The following is a 13,116-nucleotide window of genomic DNA, read 5'->3' as shown; positions in this document are numbered from 1 at the left end:
AGCGTTTCGTTGACTTGAAGGCATCGAGAGGTACTATCAGATCATGGTCAGCTAGACACTTTCGGAGGTTCGACACATGGAAAGTCGGGTGGACGTTACTAAGTTCCTCCGGTATTTCGAGTCTGTAGGCGACTTTTCTGATCCTTTCCAGAATCTTAAAAGGTCCAACATATCGAGGGGCTAGTTTCCCTTTCTTGCCGAATCTGACCCCACCCTTCCAAGGTGATACCTTTAGGAGTACGTAGTCGCCAACGTCAAATTCCAGGGGCTTGCGTCTTCTATCGGCGTAACTTTTCTGTCTATCCCGGGCTTTCGACAAGTTGTCTCGAATCTGGAGGATTTTGTCAGTCGTTTCTTGTAATAGCTCGGGACCGGTTAGTTGTGAGTGACCGATCTCGTGCCATACAATAGGCGATCGACATCTTCTTCCATATAGGGCTTCGAATGGTGCAATTTGTATGCTGGCATGATAGTTGTTGTTGTACGAGATTTCGACTAACGGTAGGTATTTGTTCCAACTACCACCGAAGTCTATGACACACGCACGGAGCATGTCTTTAAGAGTACGAATCGTTCTTTCAGTCTGTCCGTCGGTTTGAGGATGGAATGCAGTACTTAGGTTAAGCGACGTACTGAGCGCTGCTTGAAACGTTTCCCACAATCGCGAGGTAAACCGAGCATCACGGTCAGAGATGATGTCATGAGGCGTACCATGATTACAAATGATCTCGTCGGTGTAGATTCGGGCTAGTCGTTCTACCTTGTAGTCTTCCCGTATTAGCAAAAAGTGGGCTGATTTGGTCAAACGATCAACTATAACCCAAATGCTGTCGTGACCTGATGGCATGGGCGGAAGTTTGGTTATGAAATCCATAGCTATACCCTCCCACTTCCATATTGGAATTGGCGGTTGTTCGAGTAAGCCAGAAGGTCGTTGATGTTCAGCCTTGACCCTAGCACAAGTCAGGCATCTTCCGACATAGAGGGTGATATCTCTTTCCATTCCCGGCCACCAGTACTTGTAACGAAGATCCTGGTATCTTTTGTCGGCACCGGGATGAATAGAATACCGAGATTTGTGGGCTTCATCCATTAAAATATTTGGCAATTCGGTCCGCTTAGGGATCCAAATTCGGTCCAGAAAATAGAAGATCCCATTTGATTTGCTTACAAGTTGAGCTCCATCATGATAGATTCTCTCCTTCTTCAAGGTGCGTTCATTAAAGCAAGCATGTTGGGCTTCGCGGATGAGGGTTTCGAGATCGTGTCGGGCTTGAGCATTGCGAACACTAAGCACATAACTCCGTCTGCTGAGCGCGTCGGCAACAACATTTGCCTTGCCTGGGTGATAACGAATCTCACAGTCGTAATCATTAAGAAGTTCTACCCGGCGGCGTTGACGCATGTTAAGTTCTTTCTGATTAAAGATGTATTGTAAACTCCTGTGATCGGTGAAGATCGTACATTTGGTACCATACAGGTAGTGTCGTTAAATCTTCAATGCAAAAACAACTGCGCCTAGCTCGAGATCATGGGTTGTATAGTTCTTCTCGTGGATTTTGAGCTGACAAGATGCGTAAGCTATAACCTTGTCCCGCTGCATGAGAACACAACGAAGACCAAGGTTGGAAGCATCACAGTAGACAATGAAATCGTCGTTCCCATCGGGCAATGAGAGAATAGGAGCATTGCAAAGCTTATGCTTGAGGGTTTGGAAAGCAGACTCTTGTTCGGTTCCCCAAACAAAAGACCTGTATTTATGCGTAAGAACGGTAAGCAGCACAACGATCTTAGAGAATCGTTCGATAAATCGTCGATAGTGGCCCGCTAGTCCGAGAAAAGAACGGACTTCAGATGGATTCTTTGGTGTGATCCAACTCTTAACTGCGTCAATCTTCGCAGGGTCGACATGGATACCTTGACTATTCACGATGTGACCTAGAAACTGAACCTCTTCTAACCAGAATTCTCACTTGGAGAACTTGGCATAGAGTTGATTTCCCTGGAGTAACTCGAGAACCAAACGTAGATGTTGCGCGTGTTCGGCTTTCGATTGGAATAAATCAAGACATCGTCGATGAACACGATGACGAAACGGTCAAGATAAGGCTTACACACGCGATTCATCAGATCCATGAAAACCGCGGGTGCGTTGGTTAAACCAAAAGGCATAACAACGAACTCATAGTGGCCGTATCGAGTGCGAAAAGCGGTTTTGGGGATGTCTTCCTCTTGAATGCGCAATTGATGATAGCCTGAACGTAGATCGATCTTCGAGAAACACTTAGCACCTTGTAGCTGATCAAATAGGTCATCGATTCGAGGTAGAGGGTATCGGTTCTTGATGGTCATCATATTCAATTCCCGGTAGTTGATACACATCCTGAACGACCCATCCTTCTTTTTGACGAAAAGGACTGGTGCCCCCCAAGGAGAGGTGCTCGGGCGAATACAGTCTTTCTCAAGTAAATCCTGGAGTTGGTTCGAGAGTTCCCGCATCTCGGATGACGCGAGTTGATAAGGGGCTTTGGCTACGGGGTTAGCTCCAGGAATGAGGTCGATGCGGAAGTCGATATCACGTCTGGGCGGTAATCCGGGAAGATCATCAGGGAACACCTGAGGAAATTCACTGACCACTGGAACGTCTCTGATTTCTGTCTTCCTTTTCTTTTCCTTCTCCGCTACTACGATGTTAGCCAAGAAAGCCCTGTATTCCTTGCGGAGATACTTGCTAGCTTGGACACACGACATGAGCCTGAGACCTTTCGAAGCAGTTTCACCGTACACACATAATAAATCACCATTTGCGAGCGAGAATCGAATCATCTTGTCGAAGCACACAACTTCAGCATGGTTTTCGCGAAGAAAGTCCATGCCTACTATGACGTCGAAGCTTCCGAGCTGCATCGGAATAAGGTCGATTGGGAAGATGTGATTGTTGAGCTCGAGAGTACAATCACGAAGAACAGAGTTAACGGCGACAGTTCTTCCAGTAGCGACTTCAACTTCGAATGACGAGGGGAGATAAGAACGCTTACGACTAAGGAGCTTCTCGAATTCAAATGACACAAAGCTGTTATCGGCTCCAGTATCAAACAAACATGATGCATAAATACCATTCACAAGGAACATACCATTAACCACGTTGTTGTCAGCCTGGGCTTGACGAGCATTGATGTTCAAGGTTCTGGCGCGTGCTGCTTGTTGCTGCTGCTGAGGCTGTTGCTACTGCTGCTGGGGCTCTTGTTTCACAACCCTGTTTGGGCACATGTTTGCAAAGTGGTTAGGGTCACCACATGCAAAGCAGACTCGAGCATTGACCGCAGGCGCTTGAGCTGCGTGTTGGCCTTGAGGGGCTAGGAGTAGAGCTTGATGAGCATTGGCAGGAGCTACGGGGTTTCGGGGACCATAGCGATAATTCGCTGTGAAATGACCGTAAAGGTTGCAATGAGCACAGAAACGACAGGCGAGTCCCACCGGATGATGATATGAGCATGTCGGGCAGAGCGGGTGGGGACATGTGTAAGCACGCTTTGCGGGCGGCGCTTGAGTAACTGGTGCTGGTCGAGGATGAGACTGCTGCTGAGCCGGTACGGCTTGCAGAGGAGCAGCAGTGGTAGTGACAGCACAGTTCTTGTTGCTGGAGCTGTTGTTGTTGTGCTTCTTCTTGCGGCGTGATGACTTGGATGGTTGAGCAATGGTGGTGTCGGCGATCGATGCAGTGGTGGCTTGATGCAGAGACTTGGAGGGCTTATCCCAGAAACCAACTTTTACTCGCTTGTTATTGATCTCGGCGGCAAGCAAGTAAGTTTCCTCGATCGATGAGGTTTTCACGGTGTGAACAAAATCGGCAACGCAATCGGGTAGAGCTCGAATGTACTTTTTGAAGGCCATGTCTGACGTCTTGACTTGATCGGGACAGATGATGCTGAGCTGTTTAAAGCGAGCAGTCAGGGCAGCGTTATCTCCATCCTGCTGCTTAATGTTCCAAAACTCATTCTCCAGCTTTTGGCGTTCATGGGGAGGGCAGAATTCGTCCATCATGATGGCTTTCAGCTCTTCCCAAGTCAGCTCATAAGCTGTATCATTCCCGCGTTTGTTTCGTTCGGCCGTCCACCAGTCTAGAGCTCGGGACTGGAAAACGCCGGTCGCATTTAGGGTATGGAGATTTGCAGGAAAGTCGCTTTGGCGCAGAGTGACTTCGATAGAATCGAACCATTGAAACATAGCCATTGGGCCATCTTCTCCAGTGAATTCTTTTGGTCCGCATGCCTTGAACTGTTTGAAGCTGAAAACAGTCTTGTTAGCATCTTTAGGAGCTTCGGTTCTCGACTCCTCGGAAGATTTGCTGACGTTTTCATAGACATCGCTCACAGCTTTTGCCACTTGCTTGGCAATGATAGCAGCAAGACGTCTGTCTCTTTTCTCTTGGCGGGTAAGTGGGGTTCGGTGTCCGGATGACGACATGGTCTGCAACAGACATCGTCGTAGGTCTCAGACACATCAAAATCGAATCTCACCTCACACGTCTACTACTTACTAAAGCTTAGGAACACGTCGAAACAGGTATCACATAAACACATAAGCACATAGTCACAGATTCACGTAGTCACAGAAGCACATAAGCACGTAGAGCACAGAGACACATAAACATAGAAGCACATTCCTATTTGATCACAGAGGCAGTTAGAATACAGAAACCTATCATTCAAGTTCGCGTGTCGTTCATGCATAGTGATCGCGTATAGCATATCGAGTGGTATAGTATAATCGTATAGCAAGTCGTAGCATAATGTTGTTTAGATTTGTAGCGACTTGTTAGCGTATTGAGATAGAAGAGCAATGTGAGTCGTGCGTGTCGATCGAAGTGATAGCAAAAATCGAATAATTCTCCAAAAATTTAAACACATAAACAGATATATACACATAAAACATATAAAATCGACGAATGATTAGAGTAAGCAATTGCGGGCTCAGAATCGAAACACATAAAATCGAGAAATAGATTGTCTGCGGCTATTAGACATTGACTACCCAAAGCGATTTGACTATTCACAATAGACTTGTCGTCACATTTTGACTTTCGGGATCGTGTCTCCGCCTCGTTTCTTGGGCATTCAGTACGCATTCCCTAGGTCATACTCGTGAGTTCAGGTCGTTGGAGTCCGTCGAGGCTTTGGTGAGATAAAATAAAAATTCGGAGCAAGTTGTCAAGGTTAGGGTTTCACCCCTAGCTTAGCAACTTCTTCCTTGCTTTAGTAAAATTGAGGAGATTATTCATCAAAATATGGATTTCACTCCTGATTTGGTATAATTCTCCTCGTTCGTTATTGAAAATAATGAGGAAATCATTGATAAATTGATAAAATTGGCATTAACCAAGCAATTTAGTCGAGAGTTTGCGGTTTTCACACCTAATCCCGACTAAATCGATTGACTCTATTTGAAAATTCGAGTGCGGTGATAGCGGGAAATAGTTGGGTATAGCACATAAGTTTGGTCTGTTGGTTCCTAACTATAGTCTAGGTCTCTAAGACAGCGACCCGGACTAGGTCGTGTCTAGCCTAATTCCCTATAGTTATGGCTCTGACACCAATCTGTCACACCCCAACCGATGGCGGAATCATCAGGGCATGGCACTGAGCGAAACAGATTGTCCAGAAGTTTACATAACAATTATTATCACTATTCAATTTATATAATACGTCCCATACCGTACCTCAAATAGCAAGCAAATTATTACAAATAACATCAAGTCAAATATTCTGTTCCGACAACTTAGATTTTAAATATAAAAATTGTTCAAATGCCTCTAGAGGCTCGTTCTACAAGATCTACAGACAACTATGCTCTAGACGCTTATTCTAAGCTCGCCTTCCTAGCAGATAAGCATCCTAATTGCCTGTCACATACGTTAAAATAAAGTCAATACATAAAATGTAAAGGTGAGCATACAAGTTTGATAATAGCATAATAGAGTTTCAAATAGTTTACGCATAACCAGCACGTACACAGAGGAAAACGAAGCATGTTAATTATCGACATGGATCTTGTAGGATCGTGTATGGAATCAAACGAGTCTATCAGAGGAGTTTTGATCAGTTTAGAGGCGGAAACTAAGAAACTGACTTTGAAACAGCTAGCAATTTACTTTAAACAACTATTTGATTGATATAACAGCTTGTACAATCAAAAGGAAAACCGGCAGCACCTTGGTATCCAAAATCCGAATCAATCCTTATGATCTCGCTTGAACACATATATATAGGGTTAGGGTTCCACTTGAAAGTGACTAAGTGTGTTTCAAGTGAAATCATTTACATGTGATTTCGCTTGAAAGTGACACCTGTCATTTCAAGCGGAATCAGCCTCTTCAAGCGAAATCAGCTTCAAACTCAACCTAAACTCCTATTTTCTCGTACAACGTGCCCTAATTTATCCTATCTAGTACAAGACTCGATATAAGACGAAGTCGACAGATGCATGCACTAACAGACTCCCCCTCAGATGTTGACGAGTCTTAAGTGTCGAGTCTTTGCGTCTTCAATCTCTATCAGTCTTTGGGCTTTTCTCTGTCTCTTATCATCAACAGACTCCCCCTAGCAATGAGCTGGCATTCCTTAAGTTCATCAGCATCATCAGCTTCAGGATCGTAATCTGTCTTTCAAAGCTTTGTTCCAAGATTGTAACCTGGCTCTCATCCAGCTCAGGATATCTGCACAATCTCTACCTCAAAGTAAATTTCATGACAATTTAATATCAAAATATACACACTAACTCAAACTCTCCCTCAAATCAACCAGAAAGATTTATCAATGAAAAGCCTGATGAACCACTTGCAGATTTGATTAAAATTTGTTTGTTTAAGAACATACTTCCTCTCACAAAAATGTCATCATGTTTAGCACTTGGAATTTTGAAAATCAGTTTTCCAATACCAGTTGTCGAAAATCTTTTTGAATTTTTTTTTTCAAAATTTATGCTAAAACACACTAAAAATCTTTTTGGCTTTTGAAATAAGAGAGATGCAGTAAAGAAATATTTACAGACATTATTTTTGTGAGTTTGTGTAAAAGGATCATATCAGTTTATGAGACAGATCACCAACACTGTTAAGCTTCATTTCATTTTAAGTTTTAAACAATTCACCTAGATTGTCAGTATACTGGTCCACTTAAAATTTCACACAAAGTTTAACTGATCCGAGATACAAGATTAATGTCTTAACAACTTAAACTTATTCGCGTGTCCCACTACTTGAATATACTCCCGTATCCAGATCCCAATATTCAGTCTTACAGGTGAGTATACCTAAATGATATCTATCTGTAAAGGGTTAGATGCGAAACCGTGAGAGCTCAGGTCAGAACTTCCGTTCAGCAGAGAGATGACGACTCGACTTTTGGTGTGTCCCCTTTAGAGGATCTTTTCTTCAACAGCACATGATTAGCATTTTTCAATGTTTCATCATTTTTTATGCTGAGGGTGACGCTGTATTTCAAGCATTTGCAGAAAGTATTATACGGGGACTAGGTCAGAATTTCCATTCAACAGAAGTCCCGAGATAATACCCCAGATATCGCTGAGTATAAAGACCTAGTATCTCAGAAAGAGAGACCTTTCAAACAAGATTTCGGGGATTACCCATATATCCAAGAAGTTGTTACCCACGAATTAAGCAAGTTTGAATTTTAGGTTTATATCTCGTAACAATCTACTAAATGTGCAAAAACCTACTGGCATATCCGCAGTGAGATTGTTTATCACATTATTTACTTTCCAATTCTTTAGCATGTTGTGATAGTCCACTGATGTACTATCATTTCCTCTTTTATACAACAAAACTCAATTTTGATTTTATCATGTTTTTGACTTTTTCAAATTTTCTAATGTTTTTGGATTTTCTGAAATTTTTACTCCCCCTAAAATGCAAACACATTTAACGAAATTTGAAAATAAACTGAGCTCTTGACCCACTTAGTAAAAAGAAATTTGAAAACAAACTATACAGGAAAATGACAACTGATATCGAATCGCCTCAATTCGCTATCCTTTTGGCATAAACAATCAGAACTTCCCCTTTCAACAAACTATTTTCTCATTATGATTTCAAAACAGTTATATTTGTTTTAATCAAAATGATTTTTCCGAAAAATGAGTTTGTTTTACCACTTGTAGGGACTGGTTCATCATCCTGTTCATTCAATCACATATATGAGGATTACATCAAGTTCAAACTAATAACCTTGACGAATCAATTGTAAAATCCAACCTCTTACCACTTGTAAAAATATCCAAAACATTTATCTACTTGTATGAATAAAACATCTACACAAACCATTTTATCAATCAAGATGTTGATTCCTGCTTCACACATACCAATCTGGAAGCTCCGGCATAGTCACACTTAACCTGTAAAATTTTAAAAATTTTAAGATTCTTTTCACAAAATCAATTTAAGAAAGATGCCGATTCATGATCCACAATTACAAACTTGGGATCTCTGGCATAGTCACACTTAACCTGTAAAATTTTAAAAATTTTAAGATTCTTTTCACAAAATCAATTTAAGAAAGATGCCGATTCATGATCCACGATTACAAACTTGAGATCTCCGGCATAGTCACACTTAACCTGTAAAATTTTAAAAATTTTAAGATTCTTTTCACGAAATCAATTTAAGAAAGATGCCGATTCATGATCCACGATTACAAACTTGGGATCTCTTGCATAGTCAGGTTTTTCAAGCAAAGAAAATGTCCACCCAAGCCTGACCAGCCTTGGGTGAAACCAACTCATCTGCAGTCGGGGTGTAAGTTGCTTTCTTTGTGACATAAAAGTCTCTAACCCCTTTAACCTTCTTATCTAACATCTTTCCAAAAAATTTCTTTACATTTCCATTAAAAACCTTCTCAACATCAAATTCATCCATTTCAGAATAAAATTGATTTGAAATTTCAATTTTTCCAATTTTTGATTTAAAATTTTCAGTCCTCAATGGTGGAAAGTTCTCATCATTCATTTGAGGAGCTGAGTTTTCACTCTTTTTAACAACATGTGGCTCATCTGAATTTGTGGAATCAGTTTCATTGCCAGATTTTACTTCAGATTTCTTAACAACCCACTTTTGGTTGTCAAGTTTCACACTTCTTCTGTAAAATCTCTTTGAACATTCACCAACTTCATATCTTGAATTTTTAAACACTTTAAATTTCTCCGTTGGTAGATCAGTTTTATCAACAACAACTTCTTTCAGTTTTCCAGAAACTCCCTGTTTTGTATTAGTTGCTTTAGGACAGTTCCATGCAATGTGACCAATTTCATTGCATCTAAAACAGGTTCTTGTTTCTTTTCTTTGAACTTCATTCTTCTTCTTTGCAGCAAGAAATTCTTGATTTGATTGTCTCCAGAATGAGCTCTTCTTTTCCTCCTCAGCAGACGCTCCTGAAACAAATTTTGTAAATTTTCTCATTTTTATGGTTTTCTGGTGGAATAAAACCAAGACCTTTCTTTTTGAAATTACCGTTATAGTTTGGTTTCTTTTGAAAACCAGAACCAGAACTGTAACCTTTTTTCTTGTTTAACCGTTGAGTAACTCTTGAAGTGTATTTTTTAGGTTTTTCAGTAAGATTTAAATCTTTTATTTCAGAAATATTGATTTCTGTCATTTTAAAAACCTTTTTTATCATGTCAAAACGAACACTTCTTATTGGAAACTCTTTATCAAAATATAATTTGTTAGAATCATTCAAAGTATATGCAACTTCAAATGTTTCGTCATTCAAATTAGATTTTGACAACAAAAATTCTTTACTATAAACCCGTTTTCCCGACGATTTTGAACTCTTTTTGGACGAACTCGAACTCTCGACAGACTGACACGAACTTTCGGACTCGGATTTTAATTCAGACTCCTCATCCTTATCCAACACCTGATCGACCATTCTTTTAATTAATTCGGACTCATGATCTGTATCGGATGCTGTGAACGTGATGTCAATATTTTCTGGCAACACATCGGTTAACTCGGACTCTAACTTTAAATTGACTGCCTTTTTAACTTGTTCCTCATTCGGTTTTCTAGGCGAGTAACCTTCCCAAATTGGAGGCGGACACTTGTTATAACAGACACTCTGTTTCTTACCAGTATCCTTTTTCTTCTTCTGCTTCATATCTTCATCTTTAAACGCCTCAAAACCTGCAACAGTAGGGTAAATTCGGTCAATTAAATAATCAGAACTAGTATAACTTCTCAACAATCTTCTAATTCTTTCATTTTCAATTGTTTCACTATCCAACTCCTTCTTCCATTTCGCACATTCTTCAATGTAAAAGTTTATCTCTTTTTGCTTTGACATCATTGTTGCATTCATCATCTTTAAAGCATTTTCTCTTTCAATGTTTGTCTTCTGTAAACTATTCACGGTTCTGTTTAATACATCATACGATTCTTTCAAATTCTTCACATCAAACAACAACTTTTCTTTTAACTTCTCTGATTCACTAAACCTCTCATCTTTTTCTTCACATTGTTTGCAGGATTCCAAACAAGTAAGACAAGGTTTAGTAACTTCAACAATCCGTTCAACCTCCACAACCTTTTCTACTTCCACTACCTTTTCAACTTCAACTATCTTCTCAACAGTCTTGACTTCTTTCATTTCTTTTGCAGATTTTCTCTCTTTGAGTTTCTTCAGTTTATCTGCAAAATAAAATTCAAAACTGTCAGAAGATAAGTGAGTTTTCCAACATTTATCTGTTCAAGCTCTTCATCATCATCACTGCTTTCTGTTCAACTATCTTCTGAAGAAACAGATTTTTCATCTTCATCAGATAACACAGCTATCCATTCCTTCATCAATTCTGGCTTTTGAACAATCTGAGCAATAAAAGCTTTAACATTTGGATCAGCTAGAATATACTTGTCCCAGCTAAAGCCTTCAGCCACTTTTTCGTCATCTTGATCAATAATGCCGTAATAAGCTTTCTTATTTGCATCTTCGATCATTTTTTCATGTGCAGTTTGTGAATCCTTTGGTTGATGCGGTTGATTAGTGATTTGTTGATATATGGCTTTTCGATAATAATCATCTTTTCTAAAAGGATTCTTTGCTCCACTAACCTCCTAATTTTTGCACTCTCTTTTGAAGTGACCTTTCTCCCTGCATTTAAAACAAGTAACTTTAGATTTATCAAAACCTAAAGATGAAAGATGAGCATCCAAAAAATCATTTCGTCCTGTGATCATTTTGAACTTTTCAGCTCTTCTCAGAACACTTGCTAAAGCCCATTTTATATCCATAAGCTCCAATTCTTCTGCATTGATCTGGTCATAATCTTCCGTTGTTAGCATCGGATTACCAATTTTTCTAGCAATCAATCCTTCATAAGATTCCAATGCAGTAACCAGTAAAGCCATATGATTTTTCACAACTTCTTCAGAAAAATTCTATCCATTTTGAAGATGTAACGCCACATTGCACTGAATCATATGCCCACTACCAACACTTGCACTTTGAACACTTGGAGGATTAACATTTGAAAATCCACTAGTGTTGACTGAACTTTGACTGACTGAACCAGATGAATTTCCTGCACTAAATGCTGTTTGGATCTTTGGACTCGCTTCAACAGTTTGAACATTTCCTTTGTAGTACAGTTTTATATCTTGTTGATGACTTGAACTGTTCATTCTGGCAATCTTCTGCTGTTCCAGATCATGTGCTTCAAGTTTTTCAATAAACTGTCCGATCGACAATCTGCTAAACTGTCCAGAATTCTTCAGAATCATGAGATATGTACCCCATTCCTTTTGTGGTAACGCGTCAGCAAGCTTTTCAACCCATTATGCTGGAGTTTTAGTAATCTTCAACTGAGACATGGTGCGCACAAGATGGCAATATCTCTCAATGAGAGTCTTTGTAGTTTCACCAGGCATATTAGTAAACAATTCAAACTCCTTTTTTCAGCAAAGATGCTTTACTCTTGAGCATTTCTGTGCTTCCTTCAAATTTCTTTTCAAGTGCTTCCCAGATCGAATATGCATTCCCATCATGCTGAAGCAAAATAAAGATGTCTTATTTGACAGCTTGTTGTAGAGACTAATCATCATTTTCTCTCCTTTATAACTATCTCTCTCTTTTTCTGAAAATTCTGAGATGATTTTGTCAACATTCAATGCAGACTGTGATCTAACATACTTGGTTTCAATACTTTCCCAAGCTCTCAGATGGTTTGCCTGAACCCAGTTCTCAAATCGATTCTTCCATCCATGGTACTCCTCGATTCCCATAAGTTTCGGGGTTTTTTGCATTGTTCCAGTTTCATTTTCCATGTTCAAATTTTTAGCAATGTCAGCCGGGGTAGTCGGGGTTGTAGCAAATGCATTGTAGAATTCAGAATCCATGTTTCGGCAACACGTTTTTCAAAAACACAGCACTGTTCAAGCGAAATAAGCAAGTTCTGTTCAAGCGAAATATGCAGTTTGGAGCGGAATCACACACAGTTTTCAAGCGGAATACCAAACTACTTTTTCAAGCGGAATATCAACCTATATGTTCAAGCGAAATACCAAGCTAATAATTTGGAGCGGAATCAGCAATAACTTTGAAGCGGAATAACAACAATTTGGAGCAGAACCAGACAATCTCAAGCGGAATTAGTGGTTTTGCTTGAAAATTTCAAGCGAAATAAGCAATCTCAAGCGGAATTACTTCTTAGGTCCATTTCACTCCTATTTAATCCGTATTTTGCTGTGAAACTTTCAAGGGTTTGTTAATATGCACTTTTACACAAACTGTGAAAAATTGAACTGATTTTAACCGTGAAATCTTGTTCAAATGATGAAAGAAGGTGTAGAAGAAAGAAAACACAAAGATATCCAGCTGAATTCGGCAGAACTCCTCCTCCTGAGCTCTGATACCACTTGTAGGATCGTGTACGGACCCGAACGAGTCTATCAGAGGAGTTTTGATCAGTTTCAGAGGCGGAAACTAAGAAACTGACTTTGAAACAGCTAGCAATTTACTTTAAACAACTATTTGATTGATATAACAGCTTGTACAATCAAAAGGAAAACCGGCAGCACCTCGGTATCCAAAATCCGAAACAATCCTT

Source organism: Helianthus annuus, chromosome 7, assembly GCF_002127325.2.
Source record: "Helianthus annuus cultivar XRQ/B chromosome 7, HanXRQr2.0-SUNRISE, whole genome shotgun sequence".
Classification (NCBI taxonomy): Eukaryota; Viridiplantae; Streptophyta; class Magnoliopsida; order Asterales; family Asteraceae; genus Helianthus; species Helianthus annuus.
Note: the sequence above shows the minus strand (reverse complement) of the source record.